A 21527-nucleotide genomic window follows, 5' to 3' on the forward strand; every position below is an offset into this window, starting at 1 on the left:
GGTAGTTTAGAGTTAAATAGAGGAAAGGACAATGACTACAAGTTAGTGAAAATAAGTTATAAAATATCAGTAGATAAAAGGAAATATAGAAATGAAAATTTGGGTAGTTGGTTTTAGATGCAACAGGAGAGAAATTCGAATGATAGTAGAAGTACCAGCCAAAATGGTTAGAGCACCAATTTCGAGTAACATCAAGGTGTTGATAACTTGATAGAGACGGTGAAGGGATATAAGTTCCTGACATGATAGTCAAATCAAGAAAGAGAGTAGCACTAAAGAATAAAATAGTCTAGTTCTATTTTGGGTAAGATAAAAGAGATGAATTAAAGAACAAACCAAATAGCCAAAAATAGGACAAGGTTAGAAAGATCAAAGTGTGATATAAGATATATAAAGTACCATCCTGAGCAAGGTAAATGGGATGAACTAAAAGGCAATATTAGAAAACCTAAAACGAGGGTACATGAGTGAAGATAGCTGTCAAGATATAAAATCCAAAAGTGTAGGACTTAGAGTAGGTCATGGTTCTGGCAGTGTCAGGAGCCAAAACATGGGGTTCAGAGTTGCAGGATAGGGATCAAACTCTGTCTATTCCTATTCCTCTTCCCAGAATGGAGTAGGTAGCAATGAAATAAAATCTATTTAAATTTCTAATAGTAGGAGGAAAGTTAGTTGAGGAATGCAACCAAAGCAAGCAAAAGTTATAGGATGTGCAATGGTGTCTTGAATTGTCTTATTAGGCGAATGAGTGAATTAATAAGTAGTAAGTTAAATCAAAGTAAACCTAATAGTTCAAATAGGCATAATGAGTAAAAGGGATGGTGGAAAATGGCATATAGGTTTAGGTCACAAGTAGAGATGGTAAGATAGCAATTAGAAGGTCTGTTTTAAGGATTAGGTAATCATTTTTAGTATGACCAATAGGGTCACTTTATAAGGAAACATGAATGAAAATGAGTGATAGAACGACAGAAGGAGATGGAGCTGAAAGAGATATGTATGAGTGACAGTCACAAGTCACTGAGAAGTACAAGGATAAGAGTTATGACAGTAAGCATGATTGGAATCCATTTTGGAAGAGTTTATTAGAGAGAGGTATGTTCTTGAATACAGTAAAATATAGGGATACAAAAGAGTTAAGGTAGGCATAAAAAGGTAGAAATGGAGTACAAGTGGAGATAGAAAATCTTAAGATGATATATCAGGCAAATCGATGGTATAATAAAAGGATTGCTGTAGTTGATATCTTATATAGAGATGATGAAATTTCAAGGAGAAGACCAAGAGACATGAATGGTGTGTTGATGTTAGCAGTAGAAGATTTCTCCTTCTCTTCAAGTTTAGATCGTACCTTTGGCTTTAGAAGTCTACATAAGCAAGGGAAATAATGTTGTGATGACCTAGTATTTAAGAACCTGATAGGCACCAGTCTGTACACATTCTTTTTAAAAAGAAAATAATGGTAAGTGTGTACCTGATGTTCTGTATGAAAGGACGATCAGAGTAGTTACCGGAATTAAGTTGAGTTAGTCACCAGGGCTTGCAACCTTTCTAAACTATAAGCTAGAGGAAGAGCTAGTTATGAATAAGTTTTAGTGGATGAAATTGTTGCTAATGGATAACTTTAAGGTTAAAGTTTGGAAAGTTGTGAGCAGTATATATGGTTATATTAAGTAGAATGAACACGTGAATTATCTTGACCAGAATTAAGGCATAGCACACATTTCTCATAGCCATATTAGTTCAGATGGAACTTATAGTTTATGGGGGTCCTATCTAGCCAGGATGAGTGAGTTCCTACTAGGGGTGATAAGGAATGGTAATGTTTTAATGGTCAAGCTGGGAAAAATATACAAGAAGAATTTTCTAGAGTCAATTACAAGTGTTACATAATGTGAAAGATGTGCTGATAGGAGCTAATCGTAAAGTTAGAATTTCAGAAGTAATGAAACTAGTAATCAAGATAGGACTAAGAAATAAAAAGAAGGTTAAAGTTGATAATGGGATGGACATCCTTGAAGGAAAACGTATAAGGGTGAGAGAGAACAAAGGTTAAAAATTAAGTACAGTAGGTTGGAAAGATGTTAACAATAGCAAAATAGAAAAAGGAATTGGATAAGATTTAAAAAACAAGAGAAAAGCTCAGTAGAGTTGGTTACAATGATGAGAATAAGAAGAATAAGTATGCTAGGGACACAATAAGATATGTTTAAGATAAGTTATGGTGAGATGATGGATTCAAGGAGTAAAGAAATCACTATTTAAGTGTTAATATGTCAGGAAGTACGTCACATAATAAGAAGTTTTAGGTAGAAGTTAAGATATTTCCATTCCAGAGGAGGAGTGGGAAATGATAAAGTCGCATGAACTGGGTTATCAAGGAATACAAACACTTTTGTCATATAAGAGAAGAGACCCAGCTCATTTTCCAATGTTGATAGATGGTGTAGGTTACATTTGGCACTTGGATAGAGCTCTATAGGACTAGATGCATAAGATGGACAGGAGTTGGTCTAAGGACCTTACTAATGACACAAGGTAGATTAGAAATTCGAAGTGTCATGGGAGTGAGAAGATGCACAGGTGTTGACCATTGAGGTCGTGAGAAAAGTAAAGATGTCGAACAAGATACCTATGATAGGTGCTACAGGAAAGCATCTCATAGGATACTATAGGATAAGGAACATAAGTCATATCTATAGGAAGTAGAGATTATTGAAACAGAGGTATGGGGACTGAAGTCACTAAGAGATACGTTAGGGCACAATGAAGGAGAGGTAAGCACCAAAGCTGATGGCAGTTATGAGATATCAAGTCAAACACAGTTGAGGTATAGTGAGTATTGAAGATGTTAGAAAAAGATTAAGGAGTGGTTTGAGGTATGAGTTTTTCCGTGAAATGACGATGATAACTAGGATGCTATAGCAAGCAAAAGAGCTATGCGGATCCTAGGTGAAAGGATGCAGAGTTTACAGTGAGTGATTATGTATTCCTAAAGGTATCCCCAATGAAAGGAGTCATGAGGTTTGGGAAGGAAGGCAAGCTGTCACCTAGATATATAGGACCTTTTGAGGTCATTGATAGAGTTGGAACAGTTGCTGACCAGTTAGAGTTACCACCAAGCCTTTCTCATGTCCACCCAGTGTTTCACATTTTCATGCTTAGGAAGTACATTCCGGATCCTTCTCATGTGTTACAACCCAATACAGTGGAGTTGAAAGAAAACCTAACCTTCGACGAGCAGGCAATAGCCATAGTGGGATTTCAGATGAGGCAGCTATGGTTAAAACAGATCCCTATGGTTAAGGTTTTGTGGAGGAGCCAATCAATAGAAGAGTGTCCCTGGGAGTCAAAGCAGGACATGCGCAATAAGTATCCGTACTTGTCCACTGTGTAATCTTGTAATTCTTTATTTTGTCTTGTGTAAAATTTGAGGACTAATTTTCTGTAAATGGGGGAGAATGTAACACCTCTAATTTTCAAACAATTATTTTATATATAAATATAAATATTTTAGTTTAACCCTTGGTGTTGTGGGCTTTACTTAGGTGCTTTCGTTTCGTAGCAATTCGACCGTAACCCGGATCAATAATTTTGGCCGAGCATATAAGTTGCCAGAATTACTTCGAAACCGGGTCAAAGTTATAGGGTAGCCCACCATTTTCAAACACCCTAAATGCATTCCAAGCGTCAGAATTGGCATAGGTAAACCCAAACTCTAAGTTTCTTCAATTTTATAGTGCTGGGTTTAGAATAAAATTCCATAAAATATTCGTGGATAGCTAGAAAATTATAATTCCTTTTGCGTTAGCTTTATAATATTGCTAAGGACTGCGAGACAAAAATTTTAGAATTTTTAGAGCTAGCTAAAATGACTTTTACAAAATATTTGTTTTAAGCCTTATAATTGAATTGTTAGATTATGTGAGATTTGCTTGAGTTGGAGGGCCTAGGAGAGGCCATATGTTGTTGTTGAGATGATATGTGGCTTTAGAAATGTGATTTGAACTACTTTGCAGCTTGGATAGGTCTTAGGTACAGGGGAGGCTCTGCTGGATTTCCAGCATAAATTAGGGTGTCCTTATTTCTTTGAAATTTTGATTTGGGTTAGCATTAATAAATTTATAACATAGTTATCTAGGTGATCAAGGTCATCCATCCTTCTCTCCTCAGCCACCGCAGCAGTTTTTGATCAATTAATGAGAAGATATTTATTTTGTTTACAATTTTAATATTATTATATTTTTTGCATGTTCATGCATCACTTATATTTATTTAGTTAAATATTAGGCATGCCTTATTTTACATTTATACATGATGATATTACTTTGGTTGTTGTGTTTTGATAATCTGGAACTGTGTGTGTGAGTTGGTGTGTATTTGGAGTATAGTGATATAGGTAAGACGGGTAGACGTGGCTAGAGCTTGACTCGCTAGGACTTGATCCTTATTATGGATAAGTCGGGGTAGGCACGGCTTTGAGTTGATCACGCTAGCCCCCACATATGGATTATTAAGCGAAAGTCCAGCTTAAGTTGATCTTGCTGACAAGTCTTGGATTAAGAGAGCTGGGTAGGGGGATCAGCACTCCATATATGTACGCATGAATATGGACTTGACATGGGTGCGTGAGTGCTCCAGATTATCTTTGATGTGACTTAATATGATTTGTTTGACTTGTATGAAAATGATGCATTTCATTTCCAATGATATATTAGAATTAGATAGTTATAGAAATTGTATGTAAAATAAATATTTACTCTTTGAGTCGAACGCTCACTCCTGTTCACTATTTTTCCAGGTTACAGGAGAGCTTTTTCCTTGAGTTTAACCTGATTTCATTCCTCGCAGGTCCCCTTGCTATTAATTTTATGTTTTATAATGTTAAGTATAAATTCTAGTCCTTCGCATGTGTAGAAACATATTATTTAGTTTGAGACTGTAATATTTATCAATTTGGGATTATAATATATAAACTTTAGGTATGTGTAATTGTGTGATTGAATACTTATGATGGATGAGAGAGCTAATCTCCCATTGATTTTATTTTGAATTATGGATGATTGATGGGTGAGTTGAGCTCCTAAATGTATTTTTATTGATAGTACAGGTCGGGTGAGTTAATAACTCCCTGTTGGATAGTCCCTTTTATGGCCGGACTCTGTCCGGTTGATTTCTTGAAATTGGGCTCAATATGGGCCTTAGGATTGAGTTAAGGAATAATTAGGCTTACTACGAACCTCGGGGGACTTTAGGCTGGCTCAGGTCCTAGTGCCGGTCTGACCCATAGGTTGGGTCGTGTCAAATGTAATCATAATTACTTATTTTAAATTTTTTTTATTTATTATCAATACTATCATTACTACTACTATTTGACCACCACTAATTCTATTCTGTCACCACCACCACCACTATCTTGTTACCACCATTGCTATCACTATCACTTGACTACTGTTATCACTACTTAGTTATTGTCACCTCTATGACCACTTGATCACTATCACCACCACTACCTCACTTTGCCACCATTACCACCATCTAATTACCGTTGTCGCTACCACCATTACCACCACTTAACCACTATTATCGCTTAACTACCATTCACTGCAATCATTACCACTTATTATTAATATTATAAATAAATTAAATATTAAAAAAATTATAGATTACTTATATTTTTATTTTTTAACCGAATTAGGAATGTAATGATAATTGCGTTACATTACATTATAATTTTGATTATATTACATAATTGATTACATTACTTTACATTACGCTCTACCAAGCATAACCTAATAGTAACCGCTAAAATAGGCAAAAATCCTATTTAGATACTTAAAGTATGCTAAATAGTTACTTAAGTCTTTAAAGTAATACTTAAAGTATGCTAAATAGTTACTTTAAGTCTTTAAAGTATTTTGTGATCCAATTAAACCTTTCCTTCGATTTTTCTAATGTAAGAAAAATTAATAACATATTATTATTTTACTTTATTTTGAAAATATTTAAACCCTAATTAGGTGTTAATGATTATATATATATATATATATATATCTTAAATTAGCAAAATAATATATCCAATTTAAATTATTATTTTGCGTATTTTGTATTAAAATTATTTATATATTAAATTAAATTTTAAATATTTTTGTAAGATAAATTAAAGTTGAGGGATGTGTGTGGTATTTTTATTGAAGTTGAGGTATGATAAGCAAAATTTAACTGTAAGTTAATATGAAAGCTGTAATACTAGGTTACATGAATATTAATGATAGTCAAATTAAAGTTTATGAATTTTTATGATACAAATTAAAGTTAAATGACATTACTGATATAACTAAGTTAAGAGATTATAAGTGAAATTAACCAAAAAATATGTGATGGAATCCACATAAGTCCACATACATAAAATTTTTATTTGATGTAACCGTTGTACATACAACGGTTTAATTATAATAACTGATCATGGTGGGATCCACTTGATATTCATCACAATTAATGATCATAATAAAACCATTGTATATACATCGGTTTCATTGTATAATTTTTCACATATTTGTGGGTCTAGGCAAGAATTTCCTGTCTCTCTGGAAAGTGATAGCACAACAGTCTCAGGCCAAGACAAATATTTATGAATCATCTATTTGCTCATGATTCTTGACTTGCCACTACTAGTCTTCCGACGTTTTCTATATATAATGTTTCTCTTTTCAAGTATGAAGGCTATGTATGTGATTATAGGCCTGACAATAAAAAGATATCTGTGGCAGCAGTAGACTTCAAGGATTACAACTTGGCGTGAACCTTCAGCTTAATGGTTTGCTTAATGAATTGTAGGACTTAGCTATCTTCCACATAAACTCGAACAATTTCGAACGGTTTGTGCCGAATGTTGAAAAATTCAAATACTTTTACGAGCTCGATCTAAGCAACAACAAATTCAATGGTAGCTTCCCCATGTCAGTTCTAGAAACCAAGAAATTAACCTTCTTGGACATCAGGTTCAACAAATTTTCCGGCCCAATTCCAAGTGAAGTGTTCAAGCTAGGCCTGGATGTGCTTTTCCTCAACAACAACGAGTTCAATCAACAACTTCCTGATTATGTTGGCTGTACCTCTTCCATATATCACACTTTTGCTAACAACTTCTTCACTAGGCCTGTTCCTAGCAGCATTGAAAGAGCTAAAAATCTACGCTACGTGCTTTTATTGAACAACAAGTTCTCAGTGTGCTTGCCATACGAGATTGATTTCTTGAAAAACGCCACTGTGTTTGATGCAAACTGCAACAATCTGACTGGCCCAATACCGCACTCATTTGCCTGCTTGACAAAGATAAAGATCCCGAACTTCGCTAAGAATAAATTTTATGGGCCGGTGCCCGAGATGGTGTGCAAGCTTCCAAATCTGCAAAACTTGTCGTTGTCAGGCAACTATTTCACTCAGGTCAGACCTGAGTGCAGGAAGTTGATTTGGTTGAAGAGGCTTGATGTTAGAAAGAACTGCATTTTAGGCCTTCCAAATCAGAGAACAGCAGAACAGTGTAGAGAATTCTTCTCCAAGACCAGGCAATGTCCTAATGAGGAGTCACTCACCATTGTTCCTTGCAGTAATAACTATTGCAACGCAGCAGCCAAGTTTGATCAGCAATCACCTGTTGCACCTCCACCGCCTAGAATATATGATGCTCTTTCACCACAAAATAAGTTTTGATTTTAATTTTTAAAGAGACCCATTTCAGATTTGTCTTCTCAATGGGCAGTGTGGCTATGCATACAAATCCAGAATTAATTTCCAAATTGTTGATGATTTCTATAATGAATAATTAATCTATGTTATTAATTAAGTCAGTTCTGTGATTGGGAACCCATCTACAAATATGAAGGCACCTATGACATAAACTGCTTGGTAAAAGGTAGGGAAGTCACTGGATTACCCATTTTTAAGCCAGCAGCACTGAGCAAACGAAGCCGTGAGCAAGTCATTGCAAATTATCTTCCTCAAAGCCTGCGTGGCAAGTCAACTCGCTTCTTTCCTTATCCTAAGTTCTATGTTACACCCAGCACAGGTTTGTATAATCTGTAGAAGGGAACATTATAGAATAAAATCCCTGTATATATAGACCATGGCATATTAAGAAAATGTCTATATCTATAATTCTATACGTACGTTTAGAATCTATCTATGATATTTATATAAGAGCACGAATGGGGGCGAACTTGTGAATCGATTAAAAAACATAATTTTAATTTATATTTATAAAAGATATATAATTATAAATTATTAAATTTTAAGTAATAAAGAAACTAACAAGTTAATTAATTCTGTATTTTATGTTAAATTTCATTTTGGAATTCTATTTTTAGCCAGTAATTAGGGTATAAATGAATTGAGTCGAGCTGCATTTTAAAGAGTTAAGGCTTGGTTCGTCAAAATTTTTTTGAACTCGAGCCGAGCTCAAGTTTAACTTATGTGGAGTTCAAGTTAAATATCCATAAGTTTAAACTTGGCTCGTTTAGAAAATAAACTGAATCAAAATTGAGCAGTTCGTGAATAACTCAACTCATTTACAGAGTGAATTTTAAATTTAGGGATATGAAGTCTAAACTACACAATTTTAATTAGCTCTCATATAAAAAATATATATATTTAAATTACAAATAACTATATTTAATAAATACATTTTATATATTATATATTAATTACATCATAATTTTAAATCATATATTTTTTTAGAACATTCATAAATAAAATAATAAATATTTATAATATAATGAAATATAATAACTAATATAAATGATTTTACAAATGAGTCTGTTCACAAATTTATTTAATGGGTTTACTATCGAGCCGACTCGCGAGATTACAAATTAACCGTGTGCTGAACACAATGAAGGTCAAGCTTGGCTTGTTTAATAAAAGAGTCCAAAAAAATTTAACTTGAGCTCGGCTCATGTTTCTAAACGAGTTAAATCGAGCTAAACTTTTATCGAATCGAATCGAGTTAAACTTTTATCAAACTGAACCTCGAACAGCTCGCGAGCAACTTGTTCATTTACAACCAACCATTAATAGTAAGGTATTTATTTGTCTTATTCTTATTTAAATTTATTTTATTAATTTTTAATATATTGGGATTAGAATTTCAATTTCTTAAATCTGCTAAAATATATATGTTACAAAATTTTCATCCTTTTTATTTTTTTAGTAAACGAAAGTAAAAAATGTATGTCGATCTAACCCTTTTTCTTTATTTTTATATCAATTTTTTTGTCCTTAATGTTTCTAAGTTATAAAAATTTATTATTCATGTTGTTATTTGCATGGAGGACATAATTATATTAAATAATTTAATGGAATATTATAATAACTGAATAAATTTGCAGTCTACTATATATTCTCTTATCCAACGAATGTTGGACCGTTAAAATCATTATTTTATCTAACTTTCTTTGCTCGGATAAATTTTGACAACTATCCCTGAACTTATCTAGTTGTAACATTATAGTCCCTCAACTTAAAAATGTAACATAAAACCCCATCAACTTTCAAATTTTACACAGTAAAATCCCTCTAACCTCCAATTATCAATTTTTCAGTTAGACGCTAACCTGTACAGTTTCAGCATTGAGCTTAATCAGTATTTCTCTTTTCTCTCTCAAGCCATACTTAAATTGAATCCTTTTTCTCTCTATAGACAGAATAATTTTTCATGTGTAAAGAGAATAATTTTACACTTTGAATAAGAGAGGAGAGAGAAATATTGACTAAATCCCATGTGGGAGCTATTCACATCAGTTTCTAACTGAAAAATTAGTAATTGAAAGTTAGAGGAATTTTACTGTGTAAAATTTGAAAGTTTATAGGGTTTTATGTTAAATTTTAAAGTTAAAGGACTGTTAAAATTTATCTTTCTTTGCTCTTTTTCCTTAGTAACAGAGCATATTGTATACAAAAATTTTTAAAGTTAAATATGACGAATATACATCTTAAATTACATATTATATTTCAACTTCAAAATTATAAAATATTATAAAGTTTTTTTTTAATTTATTTAAATCTGTGCCACCCATATTATTCATAATCGACAATTTTTAAATTAGACCTAATCCTATTTGAATTTAAGTTCATTAAATGACTTTTAATTTATATAAATTTAATTAAAATCTTATAATATTTTATTTAAAAAAATTATGTGTGCATTTTCATCCATGTTTTTATCTATATATTTGAAAAGTTGTGGATAAAGATTTGCAAGTTATAATTTTACATTTATTTTTCTTTCACTTACTTTATATTTCTATTAATGTGAGCTTGCTCTTTTAGAGACTGAAAAGAAATCTTAGTGGATAATTAGATATTGTGATTATTAGATATTTAGTTACGGTTTCATTACTGTCTGATTAAGAATTGAAATCAGAAACAAACCTTCAATCATTTGAATTTTAAGAATAAGACTTAGAAATTAAATTTCAGTTCTGGTCTGATTTAACTCTAAGGAATTTTGTTAAGATTTTGGTTCTAGTTTTGATTTTTAATCTTATTTTATTTTAGTTCTAATTCTATTTCAAATATTGATTTTTACACCTAAAATTATAATATTCTTATATTTTTTAAATTAGAAAAAATCTTAAATTTCTAATATGAAAATAACAACAAAAATAATAATACTAATCTTAAAATGATAATATTAATATAAAAAGTATATTCGTTAATAAGAATTTTATATTATCTTTTACCTATTTTATGACACCCCTTACCCGTCTACAGTGTAGCCGAGTAAGATATGCCACACAATGTACCGGAACACTATATTTTATCTCAATTATTTTTATCCTTCCTTAATTTATTTCTTTATGGTGATGAAATGCAATTTGTGAAATTTGATTCATTTAAGTCATTTATTGAAATTATAAATTCATTTGAGGTTCCGAAAATTTTATAGAAAATCCGGCAGAGTACTAGTTAAAAATGGAGAAAACAGTTCTTCGGAACTTGTGAAAAATACTTTTAATACATTTTCAATCATTCTCAAACTCCATTATATCAACATAATCTCAATATTTCTCAAAAATTCTTCTATTTGTCATTCATTCATTTCACATGATAATCATGTACAAATCATAAATAAATACTCAATTTTCATTTATAAACATTAATTACAAATATTTGCATTCATACCAAAATATATTACATGAGTTTCAACTATACATGAGAAAATAAAAGTTTAATTACAAAATACAAATAGTACAAAATACCAAAATGGAACCTAGTGTCCTACCAATGCACTGAAGTCTGTGAGGTGACACGAATACTATGCAGAACTGTGAACTGCCTCACCCAGTCTGTAGTCTACTGGACTCTCTGTTAGTCTCCCCATAACCTACGCGTGGCAAAAAGCAACGCGCTAAGCAATAATGCTTAGTGGTGCCAATAATAATATAAAAAGAACTAAAAGAAAATAATTATGCAATGTATATGTTAATTTCTCATACAGACAAATTATTGGTAATTATTTGTAGTATTATTTATTTGGTACTTGTTATATCCATTATTTCATTAAATTTATCAACTTGCATTTTTGGTTGCCCAATTAACCTATACTGGATGACTGGACTGGATAAACGAGTCAACTAGCACTGGGCATCAAGTATCTCGGGCCGTCACATCATTGGTCACATAGTGTCTCCCGGTGTGCAACAGAACAGCTGATAAGCTGTAATAAACATTAGGCACAAGGCCAAGTATCATCATAATATCAGAATGGCTAAAAGCCATAAATCACAGAATGGCATAATGCCATGTGCAATACTGCTAACTGAACCCTATTGGCATGCCAACCTATTCAAACCAATCTTACTAGGTGTATTAGGGCACATTACAAAGTTATTAATTGAATTTTCATGTTTTACATGTAAGGTTACTATTCATTTTACTATTTAGGTTAAATTATTGACTTTTCAATGCATAATAGTTACATGAGTCTTAATCACGTAAATTTACCACATTTTGGTTCCCAAAAGTATTGGCATTAGTTGCCAATCCATACTTCCAACCAATGGAGAATAAATCAAAATTTTAGTTTTTGGATACTGGAGTTCACTATTCCATTAGGCCATTCTACAGTGAGAATTTGGCCAAGTGTTCTTAATTAAAGTTATTTTTTATTATGTCTAGTTACATTTTACTTTTTGAATCACTCCATTTGGAGTTTTCTAGCTCAAGTTATGGCTATGCACCATAACTAGTTGGATTGCCTTTACCCAGAATTTCTGGGTAATTTTTTGTTCTGTCAGATTTGGTAGTTCAATTTTGGCTAGCAATTTCATTTGGTTAAGTTTAGAATTTGAGTTTGTGTTCTATATGAAAGTTGTTCTAATTTGCCTAAGTTTTCCATTGATATAAATCTCAGGTCAATTGAACCTTTCTACACTGAGTTATGACCAAATGAATGAACACTGTTCATTTGGTCATTTTCCAGGGACAGCATATTGGTCACCCGGATTAGGTCAATTTTTAGGGCCACTTAGGTTAGTTTTCTGGGCAGGGTTCCTTCACCAAAGTTGTGGCATTATATATCTAGTTTCACCTCCAATTGGCCTTACACCAATTGGAGCTACACAAGTTCAGTTAAGGCTCTCCAAACACACTAGACTCTAAGAGTCCAGAATGCAGCACACAAGGCAGCCTACCCTTTCCAACCTTCAACGACTCAATTCACTTCATATTAAGCTTAAAACTTACCAAATGGTCACCAATTGACCATTAAAATGTTCCTACACCATTATAGGAGCAAAACTCCAATTTTCTCAAAACCCTAAGTTCTCAATTTCTCTACTCTTCCATTAACTTACAATTCAATGTGCTAAGTGTTAAGTTCATATCAAGGGCAGCTTATATACTCATTTAACCCAAAGAAATCATCAAAACACTAATAAGTCCATGGCTGCTGAAAATGGGGTGACACTTTAACATATTTATTTTTGATGAAATTTCACATATTCTAGTTCAATTTATCATTCTAACAAGAAATTTGAAGGAAAGAGAAAAGGAATTGGACACTAACCTCTTTTGAAATTTTCCCAAGCTTGAAAAAATCTTCCTTTTCTCTTTTTTTTGCTGCCTCTAACTTGCCCAAGGTGTAAGATCAATTTTTCATGAAGAGGTTATGAAGTTTTATGGTGTAGTTGGCTACGATTTGAAGCTTAGGTGAGTGCATCAATGGAGGATTCTCTCTCTCTTTCTCTCTCTCTTTGGTGCGGCTGTTTGAGAAGAAGAAGATGGTTGTTTAGTTTTTCAATTTTTATCTTCTTTTATTCATGTTTAAGTAGTATATAATGATGTGTCAAAATTTGGTTGGGTGAAAATATTTTAATTGCATCATGCTTATGTCATAAATATGACTTTTATTTCATTTTCTTTTTTTTTTCTTCTCTACTCATTTTTAATTAAATTTTTAGCAATATTTATTCACATTTTATGTCATAATAATTATTTACTTAACTGGACAAGTCGGCCAAAAATCATCTCTGAAGATGAAATGACCAAAATGCCCTCCGTTTGGCTTATTGAGCTAAAATCGTCTGTACTGATCGAAAAATTTTTCTAAGCTTTTTCTTGGCATTCTAATGCCATAGAAACCTCAATGACTCTTCTCTAGAGTCCCAAAAATTATTTCATAAATTTTCCCCTGGGTTTAGGGCTTCTAGCTGCGAAGACCGTAACTTCCCACTAGGTTACCCATCGCTAGGGCACCGGCTCATTTAACTTGGTTGTATTTTATTTTTAAAATTTTTCCTACATTTTGCTTGTTAATATTTGAGTTAATTATGGCTCTTCACTTTAGTCTAAATATTTTTCCAGACGTTCTAGCTGTCCGGACCGACACCGGTCACTGAAACAGTAGAATGTACGGAATTACTACAGTGAGGGTGTTACATATTTCTTTGGGATAATTGCCCAAAAAACCTTAACTTTCAAAATTTTTGCAATTCTACCCCAAATTTGAAAACTATCAATTAAACCCTAAATTTTGATCGTTGTTGTAATTATACCCTATCGTTAAAGAGGTTAACGAAATGCTACGTTAGACACTAGCTAAGTGCCACATAAGATGCCAACTTAGCAGCACGTCAACCAAGAATAATTGCCAAAAAAACTTGAACTTTCCAAATTATTGCAATTCTACCCCAAATTTTAAAAATTATCTATTAAACCCTAAACTTTGAAAGGAATTGCAATTGCATCCTATAGTTTGTTACACCATTAAAGGGGGTAACAATGTACTAAAAAATCTCTAACCGTTAAGTTGTCATTTTCATTGATAAGAAGATTTTTTAGCTTCAAATCACGATAATAAATGCTACAATTATGACAAAAATTGATGGTAGATATCAACAATTATAGATAACAGCATCCGGCCAAGCTCGTATCTCCTATGAAGCATGGTCGAGTGACCATCTTTATACCTTTTTGCAATAAATATACACAAAGAGAGAGAGATTCACTACAAACACAAGATTTTATTTAAAGAGAATATGAGATGTGGAGATGGAGATGCAAGTAGTGAAATAAGAAATTATGAGGTGCAAGTAGTGCAAACAATTAAAAGGGGGAGAGCTTGTGCAGTATTGTGGATTAGTAGTGGTTATGTAGAGCTAAGCTAGCATTCTACGTGGCACATCATTACCCCTTTTAACGGTGTAACAAACAGTATGGTGTAATTGCAACTCCTTTCAAAGTTTTGGGTTTAAATAGTAATTTTTAAAGTTTTGTGTAGAATTGTAACGATTTGGAAAGTTTCACTTTTTTTTTGGGTAATTATCCCTAGTTGACATGGCATCTTATGTGGTACTTAGCTGGCATCTTATGTGGCACTCCATCAACCCCTTTAATAGGAAAAATGATAGGGTACAATTGCAACAACAGTCAAAGTTTAGGGTTTAATTAGTAATTTTTAAAGTTTAGTGTATAATTGCAAAAATTTTTAAAGTTCAAGTTTCTTTTGACAATTATCCTTATTTTTTTTTATATATAATCTTTAACTAAAAGATATATATATAATTAAGAATTAAAAGTATATTACATTATTATCATATGATTTAGTCATGTAATTAAAAATTATATGATGATTTAATGTATTTAATACTAAAATTATTTTAAAAAGTTAAAAAATAAAGAACAACATTAAATTATATGCACTTATAATTAAAAATAAACTAAGATATATATATATGTGTGTGTGTGTGTATAACATAATTTATTTTTAATTATAAGTGCATATGATTTAACATTATTTTTCATAACTTAATTTATTGAAATTATAAAAAAAAAATATTAAAAAAATACAAAATCCATTTTTGATTCGATTTTGGTTCAGTATGATCTAGTTCTTGATAAAGAACCAAAACTCAACCAAACCAGTAAATATAAATGTAATTTGATTCTTGCAGTAACCATTCCTTTTCGATTTCAATATAATTTAGTACGATTCGATTCGGTTCGAAACATCAGAAACGTGCGTAAATAATAGATTTTTTTAATAAAATTAATAAACTTTTTAAATTACATGCTCCATAATAGGGTGATAACAAAATTAAGTCAGCTGTTTAAGATAATTTTTAACTCAAAACTATGAAATATGATTCTTTACAACTTATATACAATTATTATATCTATTATTTCTCAATTATAACTTATCTCTTGCACTAATAAAAAAAAATTAGTATATTAATTAATTATAAGAATATTTACATTATTATAATTGTTAATGTCCTTTTTACCTTTATTCTCTTTAACATATATTGAAGGAGGGGTATAAGATCACAATTCTTTTGAAATAAACCAAAAAATTGAATCAATACACTTATCCCTCCTTGTTCCTCTCTACTCTCAGCGGATAAATTACATAAGTATTATCTCAACTTAAGAATATGTAATAGTAAGATACATAAATTTTAATTTATAATATAAAACTTATGATCTTTAATTTAAATAACATAAAACACCATAATCTTTAATTTAAATAATATAAAACTCCTTTATAACTTTCAGTAGCTAGCTTCTAGGCTATAATTATTGATGTGACACTTATTAGATTACAAAATTATATTTTCTTTATGTTAATTTAATACTTATCAAAAAAGAAATTTAATTTTTCTCTCTATCCATAATTTTGACGATCCAAATTGCATAGTTCAATACTTTGATAACCTAGAATCTATTTACTTGAAGCTGTCAATCCATGAAAATATAATTTTTTTTAATTTGATAAATGACACATTAGAGTAAATAACATAAAAATCGGCTGTTGAATATCACAAAAGGTTTTATGTTGCTTGAATTAAAGTTTAAGTACCTTACTATTATATGCCCTTAAGTTAAGGTACTATTTGTATAATTTACCCCTCTCTCAGCCCCTTATTTCCCTTTCTCAGCCCCTCCCTCGTGAACACAAAACCTTACCCTTTCCTTGTCCCTCCCCTTCTTCAAGTCCTTTCAAGCCCAGCCCAAAAAACTCGATGCTTTTTGTGAACCTACCCAAATCCTTTCTCACAAACTTGAGCAGTGATAATGCATCTTTGGATTTCCATGGCTTCCTAACCACAAGCTTGTAATTCTCGAAGACTATGGCTGCGTCATTGAAGATGAAGTCAATGGTGCCAATAATAACAATTGACTTTCGATGATTTTGTTTTTGTTTTTGAATGAGTTCATGATGTTATTTGATTTTGTTTTTTTTTTGGGTTCCATTTTTTTGTTGAATTTAGATTTTCTTGATTTGAGGGGAAAGGGATAGAAATAAGGAGAGCAAAATGCATGATACAAAAATGGTGAGAGAGATATATATGGGAGAAAGATAAAAGGGAAAGAGAGGCAAGGGCGCTGTAGGAATAAAAGCATTTTCTCTCATTAGACCATCTTTCAAAACATTGACTACCGATAAAACAATAGTAAAATTCAAGGACTCTAAAGTAATTATGAAATAAATTATTCACATCATTTGTTACTAAGTCACAAGTTTGGCAAATATATATTTTTGTTAATTATTTTATATTAATAAAATATAATTTAAGTTAATAAAAAATTAATTATAAAATCGACTATCATGATTTAGATTCAATTCTCCATAACAATAATTATATACAAAATTATTCAAAAGCAAAAAGTTCGAATTGAAACATAAAAAATTTGAATAAAAAAAAAATTAAGAACAAGATCATGCTTACACTCGATGAAAGGACTAAAGGTCAATTTGACCCTCCAACTTGGCAGCAAGGTTCAACTAAGTACAAAACGTAAAAGTTGGGTGAATTATACCTTGAAATTGGTAAATTGGACCAATTCGCTTCCGTTAATGGACTAAATAAAAATTGAGTAATTTTAAAATTTGATCCCTAAACTTTATGAAAGTTACAATTTAATCATTCTCTCTCTATACTCTTTTATTTACGTTACGTAATTATCATTTTATTATGTTAAATTTTTTTATATTATCAAACAACGTAATCAAATATACAATGTAATAATGATTGCATTACAACTTTGATTACATCATACCAAACATAATTTAAGTTTATGATTTCTCCATGTATAAAGAGAAAGTAATATTCAGATAAAACTTTCTCAACAATGATGACTTCAGAATTTAACTTTTCTAAATACTAAATTTTTTTAAAAAAAATTTCTTTAAAAATTTATTCTTCAAATTAATTTATCTTGAAAATTATTTTATGAAAATAATTTTTTCTTAAAATATTATTCTTCAATATTTTCTGTTAAACGCTTTTGGAGAATGTTCGTCTTCACAACAAAATCTTAAAAATACATAAGGAGTTATTAATTTTAATGAATTTCAATAATTAGATAATAAAAAAAACCGAGGGTAATAGAAAAATATAACTTTTTATATAGAAAAATTGATAAAATTTTAATTTGTCCATTTTAATTTTCTTAAATCAATCATCATTAATCAACGTTAGATTGTAATTAAATTCTTTCAACTTAGTCCTAAATTCGTAAGACTTCCTTTTTAATTTTCCTTTTTCACTTTTTAATCAATTTTAATAAAATGAAATAATGTTTAAGAATTTTATTTCTCAAATTATATTTATTTTTTTATAGATTAAATTTTTATGCTTTGTATTATAATTAATACTTTATTTTATATATTTAATTTTAATTGTTTTATGTTATATATGTACTAAAAAATAATTTTTTTTATATTACTCCATAACTTATTTTTATGACATTTTATCAAAATAAAAATTATATTAACTAAAATAGTATACTCTAAATTTACAAAGAATTAGAGAAAAGGAAATGATTAAAAAAATAATGTTTAAATTTCAATTTTCTTTTGGGAAATGTTAAATTTTAAATTAATTTCAGATTTATTATAATATATAATAATTCTTATGCGTAAAGCAAATTAATTTTTCAATTAATAAATATAAGAAAAAATAATTAAAAAATTAAATAAGATAATAATTAAAAAAAATTTAAATAAGATAATTTTTTACATAATCACATTTGTGCATAAAAATAACTAAAAAAAAAACATTCTATTGATTAGGCTATAAATAAATTAAGAAATTTCTTATTAATAAATGTGAAACCTAATTTACCAAATAAAAAGAGAGGAAATAAGTTAAAAATTAGTTGAAGAATTTCAATGGGTGAAAATTAATTTATTAATTAAAGAAATTAATTGAAAATAATTAAATAATTTTTTACTAATATGAATTAGAGGTTTTTCATTGATTATTATATAAAAATAATAGATATGAAATTTTTTATTAATTTAATTAAAAATTAATTTATTACTATTTTCAAATCAACTTCTTTTCATAACATTTCATGTGACAATTAAAACAATGAAATTAATTTATTAATTGAGATAGAGAAATTAATCATAAAATAATTAAGTAATTTTCTTTTAATGTAGATACAGATTTTTTTATTAATTGTCATATAAAAGATAATAACTATAAATCTCTTATTATTTTAATTTAATTAGTAATTAATTTGTTATTATTTATAGCTATGTGACAATATTAAAAAAAGTTTTTTTTATATATAAATAAATAGATAAATGTGTGTACTTATAATTAAGAAATATAATTATATAGAAATTAGATAAATTTTATTTAGAAAATATTTAAATGAAGAAAGATAAACGACAGCGTTCCGCCACCCTTCGGCCGCCGCTCGCATCGTGGGCCTACGCCAGGGGCCCGGCTTTCCACGAGATTTATAAACAATTGATAATTGTTAGTTCTGGCCGATGTGGGATCGAGACTTCTTACAGCGAGCACCTTGGCCATGAGCAAAAGCTTTAAGGTGGACTTCAGAGGTAGTACTCAATATTGTCTTTTGAACTTCATCACAAATATATGGATTTGAAATTACTATTTTGCCCAAATTATATGAAAATATTTGACCATACTAGGAAGCGATTGTGAAGACAGTTGCTGACTCCAGACCCGCAAGGAACCCTGTAGAATAAATATTTTGGAACTTAATTGAAGGAATTATGAATATTAAATGACATTAAAAATATCAAAGAAAATTCAAGAAATTAGCCAATCGGTAAAAGGAAATTATAACCCGACAAGCATAACGAAGGGCATTTTGGTCATTTCAACATCAGAGTTGAATTTTAACCTAAATGTCAATTAAAATAAGAGAGATTAAAACACATAAAATAAATTAAATTATGAATTTATGTATAGAAATGGAAATGGGAAAAGAAAAGAAAAGAAAGAAAATAAAATTTATTACTTAAACATTACATTATGCTAACTTAAGCATGACTTCACTATGATGCTAAAATTACATAATAAAAAGTTAATACAAATTAACCATAGGATATATATGAACATAACAGACAAAATTGACTAAGAATTATCACTTTCTCTTCTTTCTCTCCCTTGGCTGGCCACTATGGCTAGTCCTTCCACCATTGCTTTTAAGCTTTAAGTTTGAATCCCTCTTCATCCACTCACCAAAATCCATAGTCCTCTTCATTAAAAATTATTCCCACACCTAGACAAAGTGATTAGCAACCAAGAAAGAAGAGATTAGTGAGGTTTTGCCAAAGTGAAGAACTTGATCAAAGAGGTTAGTGCCTAATCCTTCTCCTTTCTTTCATTAAATATTGAAATGATGTTGAGATCAGTGGAAATTGTATGAAATCAAATGAAATTGATAAGTTTATGAAGGGTTTGAATTTTGACAGCCATGGTAGGAGGGAGAGTTTGATAATTTTGATTAACTTAAACTTACTTAGTGATGATGATTGATGATTATAAGTGTATTAGAAGTTGTATGGATTGAATTGAATGAATTATTGAATTTGAGGTTAGGGTTTTGATCAAAAATTGAGATTTTTATGTTATGGCTTGAAATTGAGAATGTTGAGATGACTTGTTGCCTATTAGAAGTGCTATGAATGCCAAATTGAAGTTTGGGAGATTGGAAGAAATGAAATTGGGAGAGTTATTTTCATGCAGGTTTTGAGATCTATGAGTCCGGCATATTTGAACTGCCATAACTTGCATTGTGTTGCTCCAATTGATATGAGGTCAATTGAGGATGAAACTAGGATCAAAATGCTCCATTTTTCATGAAGAGATTATGTCCAAAAACTATCCCCAATTTGACCTAATTACTGCTTGAATTCGAATGACCATAACTTAAATCCAGAAAAATGACCAAATACATGTTCATTTGGCCATAACTTCTCCTAAAAATGTCAGAATAACCTAATTTTTATACTATTGAAAAAATTAGACATAGAAGTATAACTTTTATAAAGAACATAGAACCCAGAATTGTCCTGCAGCCTAGAGGGGTAGACAACCTAGGAAGCCAGAGGTGATGGGTACCTCACAGAGACAAGCTTCTGAGACGATTGAGCGGGCCGAGGCCCAAGTGGCACCTCAAGCATATGCTATGGCTCGGGAGGAGCCAGATCTAGCAGATGTTAGCAGAGGTATATATTTTTTATAATATTTTAGTATATGTATTGATAGACCCTATATATGAAATGAAAGAAGATAGGTGTAGAACTAATTGAGTTAAGATTTAAAGCTAAATCTAGTAAAAACATACTAAGGAGAAAGTGAAGGCCACATAAGTTGGGACGATGGGTAAAATTTAATCAAAAGAATTCAATAAATTTAACTGGAGTTGAATAAAAAATAATTCTATAAAATTTGAAGAAAGAGGTTAATTATCTTTATAAATTTAATTATTAAATTCTCTTTTTGATAAATATAAAAATGAATTGTTCACTTCAATTTCGTAGGTCCTCTTTTTCACATGATTGATTTTATTGAGTTAATTTTACCCTATGAAATTTTTAGATATTAAAGTCTTTTATATTTTTAAATTAATATAAAACTTTATTTATTATATATAAATTTTTTTTATTGATTCTGAAAAAAATTTTTCTAGACCCATCACGGATAATGTCTTAAAATTATATTATTTTTATAATTAAACTTAGATTTGTTATTTAATAT

The 21527-nt window shown here is 30.2% G+C and overlaps 1 pseudogene; it reads left to right on the forward strand.

Moving 5' to 3' along the window:
* Nucleotides 1-521: 521 nt before the first annotated feature.
* On the forward strand, nt 522-7713 carry LOC110639521 (uncharacterized protein At4g06744-like; annotated as a pseudogene).
* Nucleotides 7714-21527: the final 13814 nt, after the last annotated feature.

The sequence above is a fragment of the Hevea brasiliensis genome, chromosome 14, assembly GCF_030052815.1.
Source record: "Hevea brasiliensis isolate MT/VB/25A 57/8 chromosome 14, ASM3005281v1, whole genome shotgun sequence".
Taxonomy (NCBI): domain Eukaryota; kingdom Viridiplantae; phylum Streptophyta; class Magnoliopsida; order Malpighiales; family Euphorbiaceae; genus Hevea; species Hevea brasiliensis.